This window comes from Tursiops truncatus, chromosome 11, assembly GCF_011762595.2.
Source record: "Tursiops truncatus isolate mTurTru1 chromosome 11, mTurTru1.mat.Y, whole genome shotgun sequence".
In the NCBI taxonomy this organism is placed as follows: Eukaryota; Metazoa; Chordata; class Mammalia; order Artiodactyla; family Delphinidae; genus Tursiops; species Tursiops truncatus.
The window spans coordinates 16,394,606-16,413,273 of record NC_047044.1 but is presented as its reverse complement, the minus strand read 5'-3'; the positions used below and the strand labels follow the sequence as shown (position 1 = coordinate 16,413,273).

Genomic DNA, 18,668 nt, shown 5'->3' with positions numbered 1-18,668 from the left:
GACTGAGAACTGACCGCTGGATGTGGGGATGTGAGGGTGACCTTTGTAACAGTGGTTTCAGAGGATTGGGCAGGTGGTGGAGAAGGCTAGGTGTGCAGGGCTCTGAACTCCTAGATCTCTTCCAACCAGAGCTTGTACACACACACACACACACACACACACACACACACACACATGCACACACACACACGCACACTCACCATCCAAAGGAAGATAGAGAAAAAATATTTTAAACTAATTATATTTGTGTTTTGATCCAATACTTCTTTGTATGAAACCATGACTTTGTCCCTAATTAGTCAAAAGCATCCAAATTGCTTCGTGGAATACTGAGAATGTTATAGCAGAAATTAAAAGTTAGAGAAACTGTCAATGTTCATTTTGACTTTAGGATGTCAAAGCCCACGTCAGAAATCTTAATTTAGGAAGTCAAAGCCTTTGCTTTGTGAATCCAAGTTTTATCAAAAGAAAAAAGGATTCTTAATAATCAAGATGTTGGGAGCAGAATGGAGACTTTGTGCAAGAACGTGAGTTGTGGAGGATGGGGGAAGCCCCAGAGCTCTCATCCCACCATCCTCGGGGGACTGGCTGAGGGTCAGCTGGGCTAGAGTAGGGCTGAGGGAAGAGGACAGAGCATGATCATACAGGGTGTCTTTGAAGTTTCAGACAAGAGGACCAAACCTTGACAGTGAGGGTGGAGGGCACATGGGACTGGAGGTCAATATCCAGAGAGTGGCCAGCACCAAGGAGTTTTGTGCCAGCCAACCAGAGCCTGAGGACCATCTGCCTCCCTCTCATGGGCAATGTGACCCACCATCACATGAAAGAAGCCACAGGAGCTCCTCTTCCCATTACTGTCTGCTGGGGTCCTTCTACCACCTGTCTGACCATTTCTGTTGGACTTTCTAGCTGAAAAGGTTCCTGCCCATGCCCAAAATCTTCCTGAGGCCCATACTTACTTACTTCCCCATATGGACACCCCACTTTTGAATGACCTAGGACACTTGTAAATCTCCTGAAACACAGCGTGGGAGAGGAGGGGTGCCCTAGACACCCAACAAGACCATGGAAGTGCAGATGGAAAATACTCCAGCACTAGGACTTGGATTGGGCTGCACAGTGATGAGACCCACCCAGTTACATAAGAGTTCATTTGAAAAAGGTTCCCAGTCTTAAAAATGTTTGGAAGACTTCTGGTTTAGCTTCAACTAGTGAGGGGCTTAGAAGTCAGCACTCTGATCTTTCCAAATAAGAAAAGAGCTGAATAAACTGAAAATCAATGACTTTTCTTAGACCCATCAGAGAGTTGAGGTTTCAGGGGTAACCACCACCCTAAAATCTGGGAGTTCAGAGGGAAACCCAAACAAGGCTTCAACGGGGACAGAAAACAAGGACAGCAGAGGAATTTTCTTTTTTTAATATTTTACATTTTAAAAAAAAATTATTTATTTATTTTTGGCTGCATTGGGTCTTCGTTGCTGAGCACGGGCTTTCTCTAGTTGCGGTGAGCTGGGGCTACTCTTTGTTGCGGTGTCTTCTTTTGTTGCGGAGCACGGGCTCTAGGTGTGCGGGCTCAGTAGTTGTGGCTCTCGGGCTTTCGAGCGCAAGCTCAGTAGTTGTGTCGCACAGGCTTAGTTGCCCCACGGCATGTGGGATCTTCCTGGACCAGGGCTCGAACCCGTGTCCCCTACATTGGCAGGCAGATTCTTAACCGCTGCACCACCAGGGAAGCCCCAGCAGAGGAATTTGAAGCTTATGGCACTGATATCTCCAGCAAACACTAAACACTGCCCAGTTTGTAGCCAGATTAACATGAATCCGCAGACTAAAGCCCTGTTTACCTCAGTTCCTATTGCCTGATACATCATATCCAGCTTTCTAGAAAAAATTACAAGGCATGCTAAAAGGCAAGGAAAAACACAGTCTGGATAGTCAAAGTAAACATCAAAACCAGACTAAGATATAACACAGATTTGGGGATTATCAGAGAGATGATCAAGGTCAACATCAACAATAGTAAATCATGTTGATAGTATGTCGCCTTGATACGGTGTGATGAAAATGGTGCTTTTCTCTGTGGTCCTCCTCCTAAAAGCATGTAGCTCCAGTCTAACCTGAGGGAAACATTATATATAACCACAGTGAGGGACATTCTACAAAGTACCCTACAAAATCCTCTTCAAAACTCTCAAGGTCAGCAAAAGGAGGAAAATTCTGAGAAACCCTCACAGTCAGGAGGAATCCAAGGAGAGTTGCCTGTGAAATGTGATGTGGGTCCTGGATGCACTCCGAGAACAGAAAAAGGACCTTACATGAAAACTAAGGAAATTTGAGTAAAGAGTGTACTTTCGTTAATAGTTTATGAGCATTGCTTCATTAATTGTATCAAAGGCACCATACTAATATGTTAAAAAGAGGGGGAACTGGCCATGGGGTATAAGGGAACTCTCTGTACCATTTTTACAATTTGTCTGTAAACCTATAACTGTTCTAAAAATAAGGTTTAGGGCATTCCCTGGCTGTCCAGTGGTTAGGACTCAGCGCTTTCACTGCCGTGGCCCAGTTTCAATCCCTGGTCAGGGGACTAAGATCCCGCAAGCTGCACAGCCTGGCCGAGAAATAATAATAGTAATAATAAGGTTTATTAAAAGAAAAAAAATGTTTGGCTATGCCTGGGCTAACGATCACTGAGGTGTCTTCAATTAGTTGAGTTTAGTTTTGTTTTGCCTGTCCTATCTAGGGGACCCAGAGGGCCAGTTTATCCTTGGTCCACTACAGAAAACCCCTGGGTGAAAAAAGATTGCAGGATGCAGGCAGTGGTACCAGGGACAAAAAGGCTGCTTACAGTGCTTACTGTTTACTAGCTGAGTGACCTTGGGAGAGTTATTTAACCTCTCTAGGCCCTAGTTTTTTCATCTGTAAAACAGAGGTAAAAATAAGAGTGCCTCCCTCATAAGATTGGTATCAGAATTAAAAGAATTAGTATTTGTAAGATGCTTACAGCAGTGTCTGGAATATGGTGAGTGCCGTATACATCTATGTTATAAATAAAAGGCAGCTATGTGGATGCAGCAGGATCTGTGGCCAGCATATGGTAGTTTATGTACTATCTGTTTTTCCATTAAGAAACAAACAACAAAAAAAACAAGCAGTCCCCATGATTTTCCTGATCGTTTATTTAACACTGAGCAAATTTTATTGTTTGGCATTGTGTTGGTCACTTCTCATGTATTAAATGCATTTACTTATTAATAGCTTACAGTTTCTGATATTTTCTTTTCCTTTTTTGACAATGCAGAGTGTCTGTTCAGCCCATACTGAACATACCTGGACTTCCCCCTGAGCCTGGACGGCTCTAATATGCCCACCTTTCCCTGGTACAGGCAGATCCTGGTGATGACCAATGAGTCCACTAAAGAAAACTACATTTTCAGCCTCATCCTGTTGCAAACCAGCAGTAGCCCTTTCAGAGGAAAGCTTACTTCCAGGTTCCTGTGTCCTTTCCTATTCTGTTTGAATCCCTTTTGCTTCTCCAATAGCAGCAGTGAAGTGTCACACCGGGGAAGTTGTCTGGATTACATTCTGATGACGTGTGGGGCTCAGGAAGTTGGGGTGAGGAGACTGGCAGGACTGGCTCCAGCATCTCTTCATGACAAGTCTGTTGGCTGTGGCCGTTTCCCCAGCCATGAGCCTCAGCTGAAGCTCTTCTGTCCTCCGATCCCAATTTATTTTCCTAAGTTAAAGGCTTAGTCTTTGTGTCTGGAAAGCAATTTGGATATTCACGGTGGCTAAAGCTATCCAGAGGAAAAATAAAAAGTCACCATGAGGTAATGAGGCCAGACTATTGGGTGTCTCATATCCTGGCTCCACATGCAGAGGTAAAAGGGGAGCCCAGAAAGGATTTGAGCAACGGCAGCAATTGTGGGAATAAGTGACAGTTGCCCATGGTGACTTAGAGGCCAACGCCTATTTGGATCTGTGAGATCTGGTATTTTCAAAAATCAGTCACATTCTGTATTGTCATCTCTGATACTTTCATTGTGGTGGATGTGGGGAGTTGAGAGGATCACCATGGCCACAGCCCAGTTAATTTCCCGTCACACTGTTACGTCTCTTCCTAGGTCTGGTTCAACAAAGAGTCCTAAATCCTGATGAAGCCTATTCTTTTTGAAGGAGTAACACTACTGTTTTTAGTGAATGTTATGGACCGGATTAATGGCGGGTCCACTGGATTCTGCATCCTAATTGCTATCATATCTGCCCCTTCTACCTCCATCTCAACAGACCCGTCTCAGACTCTCCACTATTTTTTCTATACTAATGCAATCCTTTCTTTATTGGTGGTCTGTGTTTAGTCTCACTGTTCCCAACTCAATCCATTCTTCATACTGCTTCCAAAGTCAGATTTTAAAGATAAAATAGAAATAGACACTGACATTCTACTTACATAATTAATATTCCCTGGTGCCTTTCAAGGTGTATGAAGATATGGATGTTGGCAAGTCTTTTTTTTGCTGAGTGAGGTGATGGCAGTGCATGAGAAAGAGGAGGAGAGAGTGAGACAGAGGAGAAGGGGAGTATGATTCTTCAGTAAAGATCTGGGGTCAGGAAACAAAAGACTTTGGAGGAAAATGGTCCCGAGAGAGATGGGCATTCTGCTGGCAGCCAGTGAGGGACTGGGGGGATGGGGACTCTATGAGATTTTGTGCACCCTTGAATGTGACTCCCTCTGCAGTCTTACACATAAGACCTTCAGTTGTTTTAGAGATGCAGAAATCTCTACATTGTACAAAATCCATATTTCTCCCTAATGTTTTGTGGAGGGGATTGTTCTTTGGGGGCAATGTGTGGAAGCACTGAGTTATGCTACAAAAATGGCATGGAGCAAACAAACAAAAAACCAAGGCAGGATGCAGATCAGCCGATTTGCATAATGGACAAGTCCAGTCTCCCTGCTTCTCTGATGAAGTCTTCCATGGATCCGCATCCCCCATGGGGTGGTCATGAGGGCCTGGAACACATTTAGCATGGAATACAAGATCCTTCCTGCTCTGGTCTCCACATACCTGTTCAACTATGCCTTCTAAGCAACAATACACACACACACACACACACACACACACAAACAACTTACATCCAGAACACTGAGCTGTAATTCTAGCATAGACTGTCATGATGGTATAAGCTATTTCACCCCGTCTACTGTGTTCCTCCCCTGCCCTTGTTTAGCTGGGAAATGCTTCCTTCTCATCCGCAAGCATGCTTAGGACCCCCCTCCTCTGGGCTTCCATTTTGTCTTGAAGATACACACTTTTATTATATCATCACACTGTTTTATAGCTGTGTATTTACACACCTGTCTCCCTGACATGACCATAAGCTCCTTAAATTCAGACTTAGTCGTATCTCTGTAAAGTATTTCTGGCACCTGGCAAAAGGCGGGGCATATAGTCTTATGTGTGATGCATGTTTACCTTCTACGGCTTATAAGTGTCCTATAGAGAAGTTACCATAATAAGTAGCTGGTCAGAGAGGAAGAAAAATTTTCATTGGTTCTCTAAAAACTTGCACAATATGTGTCATTTTGTCTTCATAAAGCCTGTTACTATGGTGATCCTCAATAAACCATGGCTCCCAGCACTCAAGTCTCTGTGTCAGCTTTTCCAACAATGACTCCGGGCTTGGCCATGTGACTAGCTTTGGCCTATAGAAAATTGGCAAGCATGACGCAAAAGTGGTTGCTTGGTAAGTGCTTGCACGTTGGGTTGGCCAACTTGGAATGCTGTTTCTTGGTACCAGGTACCATATTATGAGGAAGCTCAAGCAGCCATGTGGAGAGGCCCATGTAGAGAAGACCGAAGCCACTGGATGATAGTCTCAGCTGAGCACCCAGCTAGTGACCACCACCCACTGCTAGCCATGTGAATTAGACATCTAGACCTTCTAGCCCTCCCAGTACCCCAGCCATTGCTACATGAGGCAGAAGAAGCACATGGTTGATCTATAGAATTGTAAGAAGTAGTAAATTGTTGTTGTTTTAAGACACTAAGTTTTTCAATGCCAGACATTTCATATAATTGGAATTATGTGATAGGTAGTCTTTTGTGACTTCATTCACGCTATAGCACGTTTTCAAAGTTCATGTATGCTGTAGTGCGTTTTTACGGTCATTTAGCTATAGCATGTACTAGTACTGCATTTCTTTTTATCACTAATATTCCATTGTATGGATATATCACACTTTGTTTATTCATTCTTCAGTTGATGGCATTTGTGTTGTTTCCACCTTTTAGACATTATGAACCATGTTGCTATGAACAATTGTATACAAGATTTTGTGCTCACATCTGTTTTTATTTCCCTTGGGTATATGAGTAACTACTAGGAGTGGAAATTTGGGGTTAAATGGTAACTCCAAAGTGGCTGCATCACTCACATTCCCAACATCACCCTGTCTTTACAGGTGAAAAAACTCATATTACAGAAAAGTGAGGTTGGAATTCTGTGATGATCCTGCATTCAAAGGATGATTTGAATTGCTGACATTGGAAAAAGAGCAATTGGAAGTAGCAGGAGGAGGAAAAACCATCATCATACAACTGGTAGAAAGAAAGAAGATTAGTGTGAAAATAATCACAGGCAGCAGAAAGGTAAATTACAATAATTATTGAAGAGATGTTTTTAGGAAGATATGTGGTCATTCTTAGAAACCTCAGGGAGAGAGGTGGTGGAAGAAACCAGATTGCAATGGTGACAGGTTAAGAGTGTGTGGGCAGCATGTTTTTGGCATTTGGCTGTGATGAAAAGAGAAGGAATCACCCTTATGGTGAAGGGGACATGAACGTGTCTGTGGAGACAAGAAGCCAGAGTGATTGAGATGCAGATACAGCTGAGAATGCAGTGAAGCACCATATTGGAAAAACTGAGGAAAGCACAGGGTCAGACGGAAGGAAAACCTAGTTCTCTGTGGCCAGGGATGGGAGGAGAGAGGTGAGTACAAATGAGAGTGATTTGGGGGATATGTTCAGGTCTGATGACCTTGTCTAGAATTTTCTATGTTGAAAGGCTTAGAAGACCTAAGAAAGTACTAGGACTTAAGCTGCGTTCCCTCCCTCCCTCTCCTCCCTGCACACCTCCATCCCTAGCAAATCACCTGCAGGGGGAAGCTGAACCCTAGGCAGGCCTGTCCCCTTGTCCTCACAGGAGTTTCCAATGCAAATGATAAAACGATACAGAGGGCATTCAGTCTTTCAGCCTTTCCTTCAAAGAAGATTTCTTGAGCCAACTACATAGAGTTCAAAGTGAGTTTTTGGGGGGCTTTCTGAATTCCGAGCATTCATTATAGTATTCATGGAAGCTAGGTTTTCAGAGGATGTCAGTAAATGCAGATTCCTGGGCTATGAAGCGTCAGCTTAAAAGAACCTTCTAAACTGCCATTAATCATGCTTGTTCCTTAGCATGTTTATTATACATTACATTTTCCCTTCATAGCCCCCCAGAGCTCTCCTAATTGAAAAGCCAGGAAGTAGTTCATTGTTTCTTAAAAGCGGAAGTGATAGCGCTTACAGTAAGTGTCTGCCATTCCAGTTAATAGCACTGATGTATAAAACCTGCTGGAGCTCTCCTCTCAGGGAGAAAACCCCACTGCATGTACTAGCAGCAAGTTTGCCACAGCACGCCTGACAGCAGAGGTATTTTAATAAAACCCAGCGTAGAAAGGCAGGTTTTGTTACACTGACTCCAACTGATAATTAGATGCAAAAGTTTGACAATCTCAGGAAAAAGTGACGTGGTTTCAAATCTAGATTAGAGATTCTGGGGGTGGTGAGGGGCGGAGAAATCTGTGCTTTCAAGTAGAATGAGAGCCTTTGCTGTGGAATGCTAGGACATCTCCCGGGTCCAGTGAGCGCCACTTCCCAGCAGCTGAAACCATTTAGATCGGCCTGCGTCTTCCCCCTGCAGAAAACGATGGCCTATCCCAGGGTCACTTACCGTTGTGCATGTGGCCCCCCAGAGTTCAGGGACAAGAACGTGGACCATAGCATGAATAACTTCCTCCATTTCTACAGCCCGTGCTTGCATCCAAGGAGACTTCTGTTGCTGTCCTTGTGTTGCTTTGTTTTGTTTTCATCACAACTGATGGGAGAGGCAAGACAGGTGTGTTTACCTGAAGTTTAGGGAGGTGAAGCGGTTTTTCCTAAAGTCACATAGGTTCAGCGGGAAGAGAGTTGGTTCCAGGTTTCTTGGCAACATTATCCAGGAATCTGCCCATCAGACCACACCCGGCAAGTAGAGTTTAAAAACCAGTAGCCCCATTTTTGTGTGTGCTTTTAAAGACGAAGGACCAACAGAATGGCTTGAGTATCTGTTGGGCAAGAGGGGATTTCATCTGAAAGACACGTTTAACATGGTTAGTGCAACAGTGGGTTAAATCCATTTCACCTACCTTCACTAATCAAGGTCGTCCTAAGACTTGCACATCCTCCACGCATTATGTAGCCTCAGCAGTAAGATATTTGCCCAAGTTGTTTTCTAGATACTTGGAGTCAGCTGAGCCTAGTTTGAGCTGAGCGGGTTAAGAGTGGATAGTGAAGACTGGATAGGACCACCAGTGTTTCAACTGGGCATGCACGAGTGTCCGCTGTATGACCTCTACCCTCAGAAGGTGAGGAGGCCTGTAGCTGAGTTACACTTGCCCAGGACTACAATCAGTGCACCTTTTTCCAATCACCTTGCCCCGTGCTCCCCACGCCTCAGGCCACCCTGCTTCTGTATTCATTATCCCATAAATACCTGAGTCCCTTGCCTTCTCAGAGGCGGATCTGAGATTTGTTCTCTCCGTTTCCTTGCGCGGCTGCCTTTCAAATAAGCCCTCTCTTGGCTGCAAACCTGGCATCTCAGTGTTCTGGCTCGCTGTGTGTGCCTTGGGGCAAAATGAACCTGGTGACTTGGGGCTTCTGCTGAGTTCCTGACCTCTTGCCAGTATCTCCCTGCCTAGCTGTTCCTCGCTAACCACCACCACCAACTGACCTTTTCCCTTGAGTTTTTCAAAATCCCGTGCATACAAGGAGATTCTGTATAGTATAATTTAAATGAATATTTGGAGGCGATGCCCAAGAGTAAGGACTGTATTCCCAGAAGCGATATAAAATTGAACAGCTCTTTTCAGAATTCCCCTAGCCAGCATAGTCCTGTAGTCCAGATGATGTGTAAATTAGAAAAACAAGCTCGTTTGCCTTGAGACTTTTATTACCATCTGCTGAGAAATTGTTTTATAACTGTATGAACCGGAGGTTGATAACCTCTTCCTAGAGTCGTGCAAGGCACAGTTGTCACAACTGGAAGCAACAGCCATTCCTGCCATTGGGAGCGTCTCGGTGGACTCTCCTCGGTGCCAAGTCTTTCTGCATCTTGCTGCCTCACTGTCTCTCCCCCCCTGCCCCCAACCCTGTTGCCTCCTTTAATCTCCCTCAGTTTTCTTCTATTCTAGGCCCCTTTACTCTCTCCTTTTTGAGATTCTTCGGAAACAGTTATAAATCTTACCTTATTTTACACTAGCAGCACATAAATTCATACTTTATTTTAATAGTTTACTTTTCTTGCCTACTCATCCCACCCCTGGCCCAAGGGTAACCCTTCTTAACTGGGATGGCCCATCATGGTATTTTGCTATTAATTCCCTGAGGATTTCTGCTTTCGGTTTTTACATCAACTTTCTTTCCCCTCCTTTTCACATTAAAAAAAAAAAGACTTGGTTGATCTCTTTGTTATAATCCCCATAGCACCTCCTAGCTCTCCTTTAAAAATGTACATAGTATAGACCTGGCATGTAGTGGATATGCATTAAGTATTTGCCAATGGAATATTTATGATCAAGTGTATAATAGTGTGTAGTTTTGGTTTTGAGGCTCTATTGGATTGTGAGCTAATATCAGAATTCTTGGTGTGTGCTTAGCAAGGTGCTGAGCTCGCAGTGGATGCTCAAAAGATACTTGTTAAATGAATCTCCATCAACAAAATAACCTGTTTTCTGCTTAACCCAGGAAAATCTGTGGAGCTAAGCACCATGATATTAAAGGGAAACAGTGGAGGGCGTCATTTTAGTTCTTCAGGTTATCATGGTTGATGAGGTCATTCATGAGATGAAGTTCTTTATAACGGAAACAACTCTATGTTAGTCCCTTCGGTGGATACATCACAACTTAAAACTCATTTCAAGAACATTATTTTCATATCTTCCCCTCAGAATCCTATGAAATAGATACTAGTTGTCCCTGTCCTCTGTCATCCCGCTTTACAGATGAGGAAACTTAAGGCCCAGAGAGATTTAAGCCACTTGGTTTGGCTCACATACACAGTAATTGATGAACAAGAACGTGAACGGAAATCTACAAACGCCATGTCTTCTACATGTTCTGCTACATCATAGCTTTCCTGGTTCGGAAGCAGAGCAACATGACTCCAAAGTTCTCTTTCCGGTGTAGATGTTTTAAAAATATGTTCTTTGGCAAAAGCATGAAACATATTACTCAATACCAATACCAGTCTTCAGTCTAGAATCCAGACCGTGAAGTGTGCACACGACATACTTTGAAAGAGGCCTCATAAAAACACAAAGTCAGAATTGTCTCTAAGGATTTTCGCTAAGTAGACTGAATCTAGGGGGGAAAATGAAATCTTTTCCCAGGGCTTCACAGGAGTGGGGACTAAAAGACTGAGAGCTTGTGAGAAATAACTGATACGTTAAAAAATGTTTGATTCAAAATAGAAGAATGGTAAAGAGTTTAAAAAAAAAACACAAAAATAAAAATGGTACATTTGGAATATTTTTTAGAATCACATAATTTTAGGGCTGCAAGGGACCAGAAGAAGCATCTCTAACCCTAACTCCCTTCTTTTGACAAAAAGAAGCAACATTTTGAGTCACAACCAGGATCAGCTTCATAATTTGTGGAGCCCAGGATAAAGTGAAAATGGGGCGGGGGGGGCCTTGCTCAAAAATTATTAAAAATTTCAAAGTGGTGACCGAAGGTTGTGAAACCAACGTGGGGGTGCGTATGGCTACAGCACAGGTCACACACCTATTAAGCCAGTCCTGGTCATGATATTATTAATACCAATAGTTTACATTTACATGGCACTTTACAGTTTACACAGCCTTTTCACTGGTAGCTACTTTGAGTTTCATAATAACTCAGTGGAGTAGAGTGAGTTACCTTTATTTTAAAACATTCCCCCACAGGAAAGAATTTACCAACCATGACATTCTGAGTGACTAAAATGATCCTATGCCCTTTGCACCATTTATGTTTCATTTCATGATGTTAGCAGCTTCTTTTAGATTAAACAGGAAGCAGTTAATTTGCTCATGGATATTCATTCAACAAACACTTCAGCACCTACTATGAGCCGAGCACTTTGCTAAGCATTTCAGACATGTGACGTGAACTTCACAGTAACTCAGTGAAGCGTGACTCATCATTCCCAATGTACTGATGAGCACTGAGAATCAGAGAAGTAAAGTTAGACGTTCAAGGTCACAGATTAGTTAATGACATCATTGGGACTAGAATATTGGTTGCCGAACTGTTCTGTGGTATTAAAGTCTAAAATGAGATACAAATGTAAATTTCAAATTGTCTGCTAAAGAGATTAAATTCAAATCAGAGTAAATTGCTATTCTCCTTTGCTACCTCTTTTCTCTCTCTTTCTTCTGCTTCAGTTTCTACTGTAGAAAGTACCGGAGTCTAAAGATGAAAGTTTCATGTGTTTTAGGAGATTGCCTAGTAAATGATTAGAAGTACATTAAACGACTGTTATATACAGGAGGGATAAACAACAAGGTCCTACTGTATAGCGCAGGGAACTATAATCAATATCCTGTGATAAACCATAATGGAAAAGAATATGAAAAAGAATATATATATGTATAACTGAATCACTTTGCTGTACAGCAGAAATTAATACAACATTGTAAATCAACTATACTTCAATAACATGTTTTAAAAAAGAAGAAGTACGTTAAATGACCTGAGCCCTGGCCTCATTTCAGAGCACTGATTGCTTACTTAATATACATGAGCTCTTCCATACTTTGAAGCAGCCTTGCAAGTTGGGGGCAAAGCCATATGACTATATCTGGCCAATGGACCACAAACTAAAGTCTCATGTATCATTTCCAGGCTGAAGTATCAATAACTCCTTCATGACTCTTTGGCTCTCTCTTTCTCCAACTCAGTGACCCCAGAAGCCATGTGTTGAGATAGTAGAATCTCAAGATAGAAGCATATTGGCTCCCTGGATCGCCACTTGGAAGGGAGTTTCTCTGGAGAACCATGGGTCTTGCAGTGGACTCTATGTGAGCAAAATACATTTTCATGTGCAAGTCACTGAGATCTGGGAGTTTGTTAATGCAGCATAACCTAGCATCACCCTGACTAATGTTCAGTGTTCCTCTCATTCTGTCTTGGTTCCCCTTTCCTGTTTTTGACCCTTAGTGTCTGTAATTAACATATACAAAGCCTTTCAAATTTTCTCCTCAAGCTTCTTTTTGTTTTCCTGGAAGCTTCTGACAGCTGGCCAGTTTCTGTTATTTTCAAAGGTTGAGGCCTCAAGCTGTTTGATTTTACATTAAAAACTAACATGACCCAAAAGGCTGAAGGACTTGAAAGCATCCGTGAGTCAGAGGCTTCAATAATTTCTAGGTCTTTCTAAAACACATTAATTTGGGGAAATTGTGTTTAAACACTAAAATGACGAGCAGATGATTTTCTGTCTTACTAGCCTGGGTACTTGTTTCCAGGGAAATTGTAAAAGGGAAAATGTTTCAGTTTATTTTCTTTAGCCAGGGATGGTATAGGAAAAACTGAGGTTCCCTCGGCATGGTCATAAATCTCACATTTAAATAGCAATACAAACTAATTTTTGGAAACAAGATTGTATGACATGTGATCATGACATAAGTAATGAGACTGACTTATACCCAAAACATACAAAGGGCATGAGTTTTCCTCAGGAAAACGATCGTCCAAAGATATTCCTCCAGACAGCATCTATGATAACTGCTTTCATTCCTTGCTCTGTATGATAATTGTAGCACGTTTTGAGTGGGAAGTATGGGCTTTAGAATCTGAAGAACTACCTGTTGTTAGCGACAGTCCCCAGAGGAAGTAAGCTAACCTCCCTAAGCCTCATTTCTCAGCTGTCAAGTGAAGGTAACAATCATCTGTTTCATAAACTAACGGCGAGGAGTTAGGGAGATAATTTGTGGAAAGCGCTTAGCCTGGCACAGAGGAAGTGCCCCCTAATCAGTAGCTATTATTCTGGGAGACTCTCAGGGATGGAAATTCTTACCTTTTGAGGATGACATTAACGTTTGGAGACAATAAGATGCCGCCTGGTGTTAAAACTGGTGAAACAGGACCAGCCATCAAACTCACCAAACACGAGGCAACTTAAACCAGCAAGAATGTTCTCGTCCTTGGTCTGTCCCTTCCATGGTGTCAAGGTGGCCAGAAGGAAGTCCATCCCTACAGAGTCTGAATTAGTCCTGGGAAAATAGTTGGGTTTCTAACAGGAAAAAAAAAGGTATTCAAGGCAGTAGTAGCAGCAGAGCAAATTCAGGAACAGATCAGGCAGGGAATAGGATGTGAAATAGTTTGGCTGGAACAAAGTGGAAATGGGGCCAGAGACTTGGCTTGAGTGATTTTGCAGAGCATCTTGAATTCTGCAGTGAAAAAGTTTTGCTTGATTCACTTGGCAGTGGGGAGCCCCTAAAAGTGTTAGAGTGAGTAAAGGGCTGGGCTGATTAGGTACTAGAGAGGAAGGAAGCAAACAGAGGGCTCCTAAACTGACACGGGTGAGAGGTAAGTGGTCCTGCATTAGGGTGATGGCAGTCAAAGAGGAGATGGATTTGAGATGGAATATTCGTGACTGGGGAACAAAGTGAAAGGAGTATAACATGATCACCAGCTTGGGATCCTGGTGCCTGGGAAAATGTTGGTGCCATTTACCCACACGGAAAAGCCAGAAGAAGGGACTGGTATGGAGAAAAAGAGGAGAGGAGTTTGCTTGACGCCATGCTCACCTTGGGATAACCGCCTGCTTGTGTGGGAATGTTCCAGGAATGCAATATCAGAAATGTCCCTTGTTAAGGAGAGGGCCAGACTTGGGTGGGTGAGGGAAGAAAGGAAATCTGCGTGTGACTAATTTCATGATCTGTCACTTTAACACCAAGCTAAAATTACCTCTGGCTGGACCTAATTCTTGCATTAGCAATTATTTCTAGCTATTAAAGCTTTGCAGTACTTGCAGCAACTATCCACTTATGGGCACAGCTGGCCAGTTGCCCCTTCCCTGGCAAGGACAGATGAAACAGACCTTCTTTACAGCACCACTTGGGCACACGATTACTAATGACAGTAATTTTTGCACGTACACCGAGTATCAGGTATGGAAACTTAACAGCAGGAGGACCAGGGGAAATTGGCTGGAAATTTGGCCCAGGAAAGAAAGAAAATAGAAGAAAAGAAGTAAGAGCTACAAGCAGGAGGTTATAAAGAAGAAAAGAAGGAAGGGGGAAAATGGGAGTGAATCAACATCTATCGAGCTCCCAGCATAAGTGCTAAAAATACTTGGATGAATAGGACACGATCCCTGAGCTCTCAGTCTAGTGGGAGAAGCGTCTACTGTAGAAATGATTACAAGAAGCTGTGCTGAGTTTCATAGGTGAGCATATTTTGTTTTGGATGCACCCCACTTAAACTGGGGGCACAAGGGTCAAAAAGTCCATTTGTAGGTGAGAAAACTGAGATTCCAAGAAGTTAAATAAGTTGCCTAAAGTCACAGTGTTATCATTAGGGCTCCATTGGTTACAAGAGACAGAAACCAAATTCATACTGGCTCAAGGCAAAAAAAAAACAAAAAAACAACATAATGGCTCATGTGATGGAAAAGTACAGGGAAGGTGGAAGGGTTGATGCAGTTTTTTTTCCCTGGATTCAGGTGCCCCATCTGTGCCCTGTCTTTGACCCTGCTTTGTTCTGTGTTGCTTTACTGTCAGAAAGCTTCTCTTCTATGGGGAGGGAAGATGACTCCCAGAAGTCACAGGTTTCTGTGGTCCTTCGAGCTTGTAGCACATATTGACCCCTAGAAGCATTCTGATTGCCCCTTCTTGGTTGCCTTGGACAAACCACTGAGTCAGGTGGGATTGCATGCTCTGATCATGTGCCCACAGCTGCGGTGGGCTGGCGGTGCCCCTTGATTGACAGAATCACCTTCAGCAGGGGACGGCATTTATGAGTGCCATCCCCAGAGGGAGGGGACAAACACAACCCATGTCCATTGCACTCACTTTGGAAAGTTGCAGGGTTGAGCTGAAAGCCCAGGCTGCATTCCAAAACCTGTGTCTTTCCACCATACAAAATGCCCCCATCTCCCCCCACCCCTGATAAATGAGGACAGGAAGAAGATAAGATGACAGGGCAAATGAAAGGAAAGGCAGAAATCATTTGGGGAGGGCAAAACACCAAAGAAGAAATGAGAAGAGGAAGCAAGAGACGCAGGATGGTGAGAGACTGTGGGAAAAAGGAAAGCAAGGGTTGAGAAAGAGAATGTATGGAGGGGCCATCTTGCAGCCTTCAACCCCGCCCCTGGAATCTCTGCCAGAAGCCGCTGCTGGTTTTCAGAAAGCTTTTTCCCGTCTCCCTTGTTAAGACACAGAGAGCCAAATGCCCCATTAATCTTTCAGAGGCCACTTTGGCTTCTTGTGGCAGAGCCATGCACGTTGGGCTTGGTTCCCCATGGGAGTCTTCCTTCCTAAAGGCAGTGGGTCTTGGCAGACACACCCAATACCCAGTAGGACCACAGGGACCAATGGCTGCCTTCACAACGGCTCTGTTTAACCTGGGGAGATAGTTGGCAGCCCTGTGCCTGAAGGGTTCTCCTACCATTTGCCTTGGCAGGATCTGCTATACCATGTTCTTATTTCTCAGGCCAGTTTTCAGTGTGAGAAACTCAAAAGTCAAAAATAAACCCAGAGCCCAATTTGCCACCCCCATCAGGCAGCTGCTGTGGGCCTGGGACAATGCAGGGTGTAGTCAGGAGACTGGGAAAGCCTTTTTCCTAGCTGAGCAGACAGTTGGGATGGAGTAGGCAGAAAATAAACAGATGGGCTAAAGAGTAACATGACGTAATAGTAGTAACCAAACCAAAAAAATAAAGAAAGAAAACCAGTGCAATGTAAGAAAAGTCACGAAAGAGACCATTTGTCTTACTGAATGTCCCCGTGAACCCAATCCATGTGACCCTTGGAAAGGTTGCAGGGGCTGGTGATCAGTCAATTTGGAAAGAGTGCCACGTGACTAGTGCACTTGTCGAGACTCTCATGGGTCGTGCTTGTCTCAGCGCCTCCCTTTTGGCTGTTTGGAGTTGCATTGCCAACTCAGAAGCTTGCTGTAACGGGCTGAATCACATCTGCCTCCCACCCCCAGTATCGTATGTTGAAATCCTAACTCCTGGTATCTTGGAATGTGACTGTATTTGGAGATGAGGCTTTTAGAGGAGTAACTAAGTTTAAATGAGGTCATTGGGGTGAGCCCTAATTCATTATGACTGGTGTCCTTATAAGAAGAGGAGATCAGGATACAGACATGCATAGAGGGAAGACCAGATGAACATACAGGTAGATCGCCATCTACAAGCCAAGGAGAGACGCTTTGGAGGAAACTAACCCTCCTGACACCTTTGATCTTGGACTTGTGGGCTCCAGATCTGCGAGAAAAGAATTTTTGGGTTTTTTTAAAGCCACACAGTCTGTGGTACTTGTTACAGAAGTCCTAGCAAACTAATACACCTCCTCTAACTGGGCTAGAACACATGTCCCGATAAAACTGTGAGCCTTGGCCCATCAGGCATACCCAACCCGCCATCACACCCTTCATGGGAGGATGGCTTCATTCCAGTGTTCTCTGGATTAAATGAGGAACAAAGCTAAGAGTTTCGCCTCCATCTACCTTTCTTTTCATCTTATTTCTCAATTTGTTCAGATGTCAGGTAAAGAAGTAAGGATACTTTTTATTGGTCTTCCTCAAAAAATCCAGATTAGACAATAGCAGTCAGCATGAGCCAATTTATATTGTGGTAACAAGTAACCTCCGAATCACAGCAGCTGCACAAAACGGTCGATTCTTCCTCGCTCACATTCTGTTAGCCGTCTGCCTCGGGGAAACTAGAGTCTCCGTGCTCAGCACAGCTCTGCAGGGAGACTCCCCACCCAGCCACCCAGTCACCCAGAGGTCCCCTCTCATGAGGATCCGTGGTCACCACAGTGCGAGGAAACAAGCGTGGTGGTTTGCACGCTGGCTCTTAAGCATCCCCCAGAAATGACACACATCACCTCCAATCGTATTTCATTGGCCAAAGCAAGTCATTGGATTCCGGCTAATGTCAAAGGGGCGGGAAAATGTAATCCTAGCCTATGTCCAGAATAAAAAGACCTGGAAATACTTGTGAACAGCCCTGATGACCCCATATGGACCATTGTCCCTGCCCCCGAGGAGGTTACAGTTTAGAGACGGAGAATGAGGATTTGCACCCAGATTGTCATTCCTATGTGAGGACATTGCCCTTGTGTGTGCGCGTGACTCACTTGAAAGTTACTCCCTAAGAAGGGAGGCCCTAGAAAGGGAAATGACAGGCATGCTTCTGCTCAGTCCATACACAGACTTGTTAAATATCTGTTAATATGCCAGGGACAGGCACTACCCTGAACCTCGCAGGATTTGGCTGGGGGGGGGTCCCTGACCTCCCACTTCCTTAATGCCAGTGGGCTCCCCCAGTCACTGTGAAAACAAAAACATCTCCAGAGATTTCCAGACTAAAGCAGGGTAGAATTATGGCAGAAGTGTCTTTTGTGTCCATTCTCATGATAGAAAAATCCATGGTATTTTGGGATGGGAAGCATTTATTTTACAGCAGGTTTGGTGGGGGAAGTGTTTGGGACAGAGGAAAAGCAATAGGTTTCCATCTTGATGATCCAAAAGTGGGTCGTGGAATGTTGATGGAATGATCTCCTCAGAGCTGGTGGGAACCTCAGAGACCCTCAAGTTCAAGTTCCTTATTTTAAAGACAGATAATCGGGACCTGATTACTCTGAAGACTCTTTTGATCAGGACTTAAGTGAGGGAGAAAAGGCACCCTCTCTTCTTTACTGCCCTGATCACACTGTCCTCCTTCCATCACTGCCCCACAACTCCTATACTACGCCTGTCTGTCCGCGACTTTGGACTTGGGCGAGTGGGGGCAGGAGGGAGTGGAGGGAACAGAGGATAAGAGAGGATAAGAAAAGGCGGAGCTGAAAGAGCAGACCAGGTGGCTTCCCTTGCCATGTGGTGAAGGGGAATTCAAGCCACCGCAAAAGAAGACCTGAAGCGTGGCGGAGATGTAGGCCAACCGAAGCATCAGGAGAACGAGTCAGGCAATTCTGAAAGCACATGGTGATCGCCGTTGAGGAGGGGCTCTGATGTAAATACCAAGCAGTATCATTATCACTGTTCATTGTTATAGTGTAGCTTCTGAAACTAGCAGCCTAAGAGGTCAGCAGAACTAGAAATTGACTTGTAAGCATCATCAGAACTCGGTTGGCTTCCTCTTCCTCTTTCAGGCTGACA

General features: G+C 43.9%; 1 long non-coding RNA gene across 2 annotated transcripts in view; it reads left to right on the top strand.

The window, feature by feature from the left end:
- The first annotated feature begins 5,890 nt into the window (after positions 1-5,890).
- Positions 5,891-18,668, top strand: part of LOC141275749 (uncharacterized) — a 63,167-nt gene continuing 50,389 nt past the window's right edge. Inside the window, exons 1-3 of one of the 2 annotated variants that reach the window (XR_012324034.1) lie at positions 5,891-6,011; positions 6,464-6,650; positions 12,239-12,358. This is a non-coding gene — a long non-coding RNA (uncharacterized lncRNA). The remainder of the gene's footprint in view (positions 6,012-6,463; positions 6,651-12,238; positions 12,359-18,668) is intronic. The other variant, XR_012324033.1, reaches the window with a different exon arrangement.